General features: G+C 38.3%; 1 long non-coding RNA gene across 1 annotated transcript in view; it reads left to right on the top strand.

Annotated features, from left to right (window-relative positions):
• Positions 1-5628, top strand: part of LOC114691663 — a 33496-nt gene extending 27868 nt beyond the window's left edge. The window contains exon 3 of the long non-coding RNA XR_003734248.2: positions 4978-5628. This is a non-coding gene — a long non-coding RNA (uncharacterized LOC114691663). The remainder of the gene's footprint in view (positions 1-4977) is intronic.
• Positions 5629-6000: the final 372 nt, after the last annotated feature.

A 6000-nucleotide genomic window follows, 5' to 3' on the forward strand; every position in this document is an offset into this window, starting at 1 on the left:
ACATCTATTATAGTCAAGACACACAGCCTCCTGGGACTGAGCAGCTACCAGATTCTTGGACTTGCCTTTCACAACTAGCCACTGTCACAACTAGCCATTGTTGGACTGCATCCTGTAAGTCATTCCAATAAATCCCCATATATATATATATATATATATATATATATATATATAGAGAGAGAGAGAGAGAGAGAGAGAGAGAGAGAGAGAGAGAGAGATTTATTCTAAGTTTTGTGACATTCAGAAGCCCTGACTAATACACCACTCTTGCTGTCTACCTATATTGGCTACCTTGATATCTGGAATGATGGAGGATTTGAAATTCCACCAACATTCTTGCACTATAATTAGCCATTACTTTCTGTCAATCTTAGACCTTAGTACAGGTGTTGGTTGGGTTTTGTCACTTTGGCACAAGTGGAGTCTTTAGAGAGGAAGGGATCTCAGCTGATGCTTTGCCTCCATCAGACTGGTCTGTGGGCCTCTCGTTGGGACATTTTCTTGATTAGTAATTGATGTGAAATGGCATAGCCTCAGTAGGTGTTCTCATCACTGAGCAGGGTGGTGTAAGAAGGGAGTCTGAGCAAGCCATTGAGGAAAAGGCCAGTAAGCCATGTTCATTCATGATTTCTGCTTCAGTTCTTACATTCAAGTTGCTGCCCCAAATTCTTGTCCTGATTTCCCTTGCTGATTGATAGTGAAATCAAAGTGTAAGACAAACAAACCCCTTCTTAAGTTGCTTGTGGCATTATTGTTTGTCACAACAGCAGAAAGCAAACTAGGATACTACAGCAGCAAAGATCCATCTCCTGTTTTCCAAGTGCAGCTCACAGGATCTATAGCAATATGAAATACTAGAGACTTGTGCTCTGTAATATCACCTCACCATGGTGATTACAAATTCATAAGGATACAGATGACAATGTGGAAGCACCTCTTCCCATCATTGCAACCAACTCTATGATGGATCTACTAGACAAAGTCTTTCAAACTATGGACTTAAGCGTACTCACATAAGTCAAGGACAATGTGAAGAATATAGAGAACGTAATAGAGATCACATGAAAATAGACTTAATGCACCAAAGAGAGGAAAATGGAAAAGAGTCTTGGAGTTGCAGAATGTTGTAATGGAGACAATAAATGCATTGTGTGAGTTCAGACACAGATTTGAGCAGATGAAAAGCAATCAACCAGTCAGTTGATTTCTATCAAGACAGAAAACAGAAAGAATATCGATTTAAGAGAAGTGAGCTGTCTAAAGTACATATCACCATCAAGGAAACCAGCATGAGTATCATAGAACCAAACAGAAGAGAGAGATCATGCAGACAGAATGTAGAAAAGAATGAAGGATGATTTTTTCATAAATATGATAAGTAGATCAACAAACTAAACATGAGGTGGATTCGGAGAACCACACGGATCTGTTACTGTCAGGTTTTGTAAGACCAAGGCCAAAGAGAATTTCAGAAGCAATAGGGGAAAAAATGGCTGCTGCTGGGTGTGTCCAATATTTCAGTACTACAAATACATGAGCAGCTCCAAAAACTAGTCTTATTTTAAGGCTGTATGTAACCCCACTGGAGGCTCCCTCTGTGACGTGAGGGGCTACCACATGAGATACTCAACTCACCATGGCCTGATGCCTGCTCCGTGGCTCTTTAGTTCCAAGAGGCACCTGGACAACCAAAAGCAAAATGTAGATTTTCATGAACGGGAACCAGAAAGAATAGTAAACTTTCACTACAAAGATAGAAAAAAAGAAAAAGAAAAGGAATAAAGATAGTTGTAGTGGCACACACCTGTAATCCCAGAATGGGGGAGGCAAAGGCAAGCAGATCTCTATGAGTTTCAGGCCAGCCAGGGTTATATGGAGAAGGAAACAAATACAACACAGGAAAGGAAGAATAAAGGCTGTAGGACATACAGAAAACAAAGAGATTCTATTCTGGTAAATGCATTAAGTTTTTGAATCAGAAGAATTACTAGAATATATTCATGAAGAACAAATAATACTATTATATGCCATCAACAACAGAACTCACTGACACTTAAAGACCCAAAAAGTGAGCACCAGGAATGATGGACACAGACAGTATATGCAGAGAGTAAGCCGCATGCTAGCCTACTATCAGGGAGCAGGTCAAATATTTCCAGGAGACAGAAAGTTTCTCCATTAATGAACCATTCCCTGTTTGAAGAAGGTACAATTGTAAAACTCCACTGTAAGAGACTGAAAAACATAGTGCCAGAGTCTGATGGAATTAGAGAGATCAATAGTGCTACAGAGAGAGTGACGAATGCAACATTTCACTTTAATAATGAGTAGGGGATTAGAGACCAAGGCAACATAACACAACAACTATGATTAGCAGATACATAAAGGGCATTCCAGCATAAAGAAATGGTGCATATGAAAAATATTGGATGCCTTCCCTCAAATAACTTAAAATTGGATTGCTTATGATCTTGTGAATTTTCTGGATATATCCCCAGAAAAAAAAAAATGGAATCTTGAAGAGATGTTTACCAATCTTGATAGCTGTATTAACCACAATATCTTTAAAATATTTTTAGTAATTCTTTGAGAATTTCCTACTATATTCATCATATCAACACCTTGTCTCTCCTACCTCCCAGATTCCCTTCCTTTCCCTGTCACCCAACTCTCTATAGTCTTTTCTTCCCCATTATGTCCAATTCATGCTGCTCTTATTCACTTGGGTGTGGGGCTACCCAATAGCAATTGGTGCGCCTACCCACACCCACACCCACACCTTTAAAGAGAACTGACTACAATGACTTTTTTTGGAATGGACCTTGAATGTAATCAGGAAGTGGTACTTCCACTACACTTTTATCATTATTGCACCCGTGTGTACATCTTGCCAGGCTTGTCTTTAGCTTGTGAAGTTCACGGCTGTGTAAGGTTGCTGATTACTGTCTGCTGCTTGTGTCCATAGCACCTTGGCACTATGAAGACTAGCACTCAAGACTCTGCTGACATAAATGCAAATACCCTGCCACATTATCCAGCCTTGAAAATAGATGGAAATTTTGATATGTTCTAAACTTAGACACCCACAGAGAGGATTGGGCAAAGTGTAATAGGCGTCACTAATTGCTCTTGAGTCAGTGCTATGAACTGTTTGGAATATTCAAAATTATTCCTACAAGAGCAGAATAATAGTTTGAGGATATATGGTGGCATGGATTGAGGAGCTCTTTGGTGAGTGGGGTGTGGCTGTATGCTATAGCTGTGCTCAACTAAAAATGGTCGACAGGGGAAACGCATGCAATGTAGATTTTACCATAATTAAAGAAAAAGAAAATGGAAGAATTATTTTAAAATCTAACAAAATCCACTTCAGTATCATATCAACAATTTAAAAAGCATTCAGTGACTACGTTTTGATAAGAAAGGAGTGTAGTATAGTAACGTTGCATATCAAAAATGTCTTGGGAATATCATGTCTAATATGAAAACAGGATGCTGAACATTTAGGAAGTGGGCCCTTGGAAGCTCACTATTTCTGCTGGGGTTATTTGCTCTAAGATGAGGTGCAGTGAGGGTTCCAGAGAAAGCTGGGGACGTCTGAAAATCGTTCAGAGCAGAGAGAGTTAACATTTGCATTGCGCCCTCCAGATTTTGAGGCTGGCATCTCCCTCTTTGGTGCTCCACAGTGTTTAAATGTTCTCCATTATAATCCTAGGATTTGTCCTTGGTGGAGGCTGGAGGCAGGAGCATCCCAGGGGAGGATTATTGCTTGCATTGTTATTTAAAAACACAGTAAACAAATGACAAGGAATTCACCACAGGAAACTTCAGCCTTGAGCTTTGAGATAGTGGGGGATTCAAATGGGATTTTCAAAGTCATATTGCTGGTTTTGCTAACAGAATAGATGTGGAATATACATCTATCCATATGTATACATAGATACACACACACACACACACACACACACACATTGAATGACATTTTCTACAGCAGCCTGCTTTTCCCACCATATTCACCACAGTGAGGTGCTCAGTACCCAGAGTACATGTTTGTAACATCTGGCACTTTGTGTCATATAACTGGATCCAACCTTTCACCTTCTGCTTCATATTACTTATGATGCCTCACGTTTTCTTTGGATTTAGAGTATTAAGCTATTAGATCAAAATATTTATCATGCTTTAACAGGTGATATGAATGTTCACAATTAAGTAAATCTGCTGTTACCTCACATACAGCCTTATTGTTCATCCTCTTCATCTCCACGGAGACATGACTGAGATTTCATTAAACATTTTCTAATGAACATTAAAAAGGTGTTTTCTTTATGCAAAAACTTCATACCTTAATAGAAAAAAAATAGGAAAATGTAGTTTGAACACATGAAAATAAGAGCTGTCGTTTTATCACTTCCAAAAGGTCCATGTTAATTATATTTTTATTTCTTTAGTCTTTTATTTTATAAGACAATTTATTGTTTCTGTTTTTGGAAAATATGGTTTTATACTATATAATTTGGTGTTCTATGTCTTAAGTTCATATCTACACGCTCTTTAAAAAATACATAGGGATAGAGAGACATCTCAACAGTTTACAGTGTTTGCTGCTCTGACCGACAACCTGGGTTTTGGTCCCAGTACCCACATCAGGTGGTTCACAACCACCTCTGACTCCAGCTTCAGGTAACTGATACCTTCCTTTAGCCACTGAGGGTGTATGCCCCCAAGTGCACAAACACTCACATAGACCGTCACATACATACACATACTTCTAAAAGCAATAAAAGATATCTTTAGAAAAATTAAAAAAAATATTTTGCTCATTAATTTTAGTTGGACATTTTTCCTTTTCTCAGGTTAGATCACAATTTTAATGCAAATATTTGACTATTCATTCTGTAGATATTTTATAGTAATGAAGCCATCTTCCCCTTTTCTGAAAATGTGTTTTTTTTTTTCTGCTTTTTACCGTGATAGGTTTGCTGTAGAGAACATGGGACTCCTATGAATGGCCTGGATTGAAGCTCTTGGCAAACGCACACTGTGGATTGTAGGCTTCTAACCCAGAAGTGGCCACCCTCTTTAATTAGTTGCTTGGAAGTCTACATTTGGCATTCTCTGTTGAAAATGGTGATTTAGAAGTATCAAAGTTTTCTTTGGTTAATTGAATCTTGACCATTTCAAGTTAATTAAAAAGAGACTTGTCAGACTCAGAGAACTACCAAATTTTCAGGAAGCTCGGGAGTTTTTTGAGATTCACAAGACCCCTTCTTGGGATTAAACAACAATTGCTGAGGGAGGAGAAGATACTCCTAAGTGACAATGAGGACAAGTCCTCAAAGATTTCTGGTAATGTAGCATCCTTGTGGTATCACCTACTGGGTATTGTTTTTGGTGAGAAAGCTACCTTGAGTGACTCCTCCTCCTGCAAGCCATTTCACTGAATTCATTAGTTCCCCATGAGAGACTTGAGCTGCCTATCAGTGCCCTGACAGGTGATGAACAGGATGAGCTCTCTCTCTCCAGGAATAGTCAAAAATTAATCAGTTAATGTAGATAGGTGATTGGATTTCAAAAGAAGGTTTTTCAGGCTGTGGATTTATATGGAATTTGGTTATGGACTCTAGCCAGACTTTTATTGTACACATTTTTACATGTTTCAAATACATATGCAATACCTTTGTGGCTTTGTTTATAATTCAGTCATATGCATATTAGTCAGGAAGTCTCTCACTCAGCTACATCCTTAGCCTTATATTGAAGGGTTTAAATTAATAAACTCCATCCCAGCCCATCATGAAATGTCAATCAATAATTCAATTAATGATCCATGGATATCAACAATGGATGATTCAAATGATCACAGTGTATTAAATTAGAAATCACCATTAAAATTAACATAAAAAAGCAAAGAAGGGAAGGAGATCATAACGAGAAGGAAATAAAGAATGTGGGAAAGTGATTAATTGTGGTTGGAAGTTTCTCTTTGTCCTGCCTGGT

The sequence above is a fragment of the Peromyscus leucopus genome, chromosome 19, assembly GCF_004664715.2.
Source record: "Peromyscus leucopus breed LL Stock chromosome 19, UCI_PerLeu_2.1, whole genome shotgun sequence".
Taxonomy (NCBI): Eukaryota; Metazoa; Chordata; class Mammalia; order Rodentia; family Cricetidae; genus Peromyscus; species Peromyscus leucopus.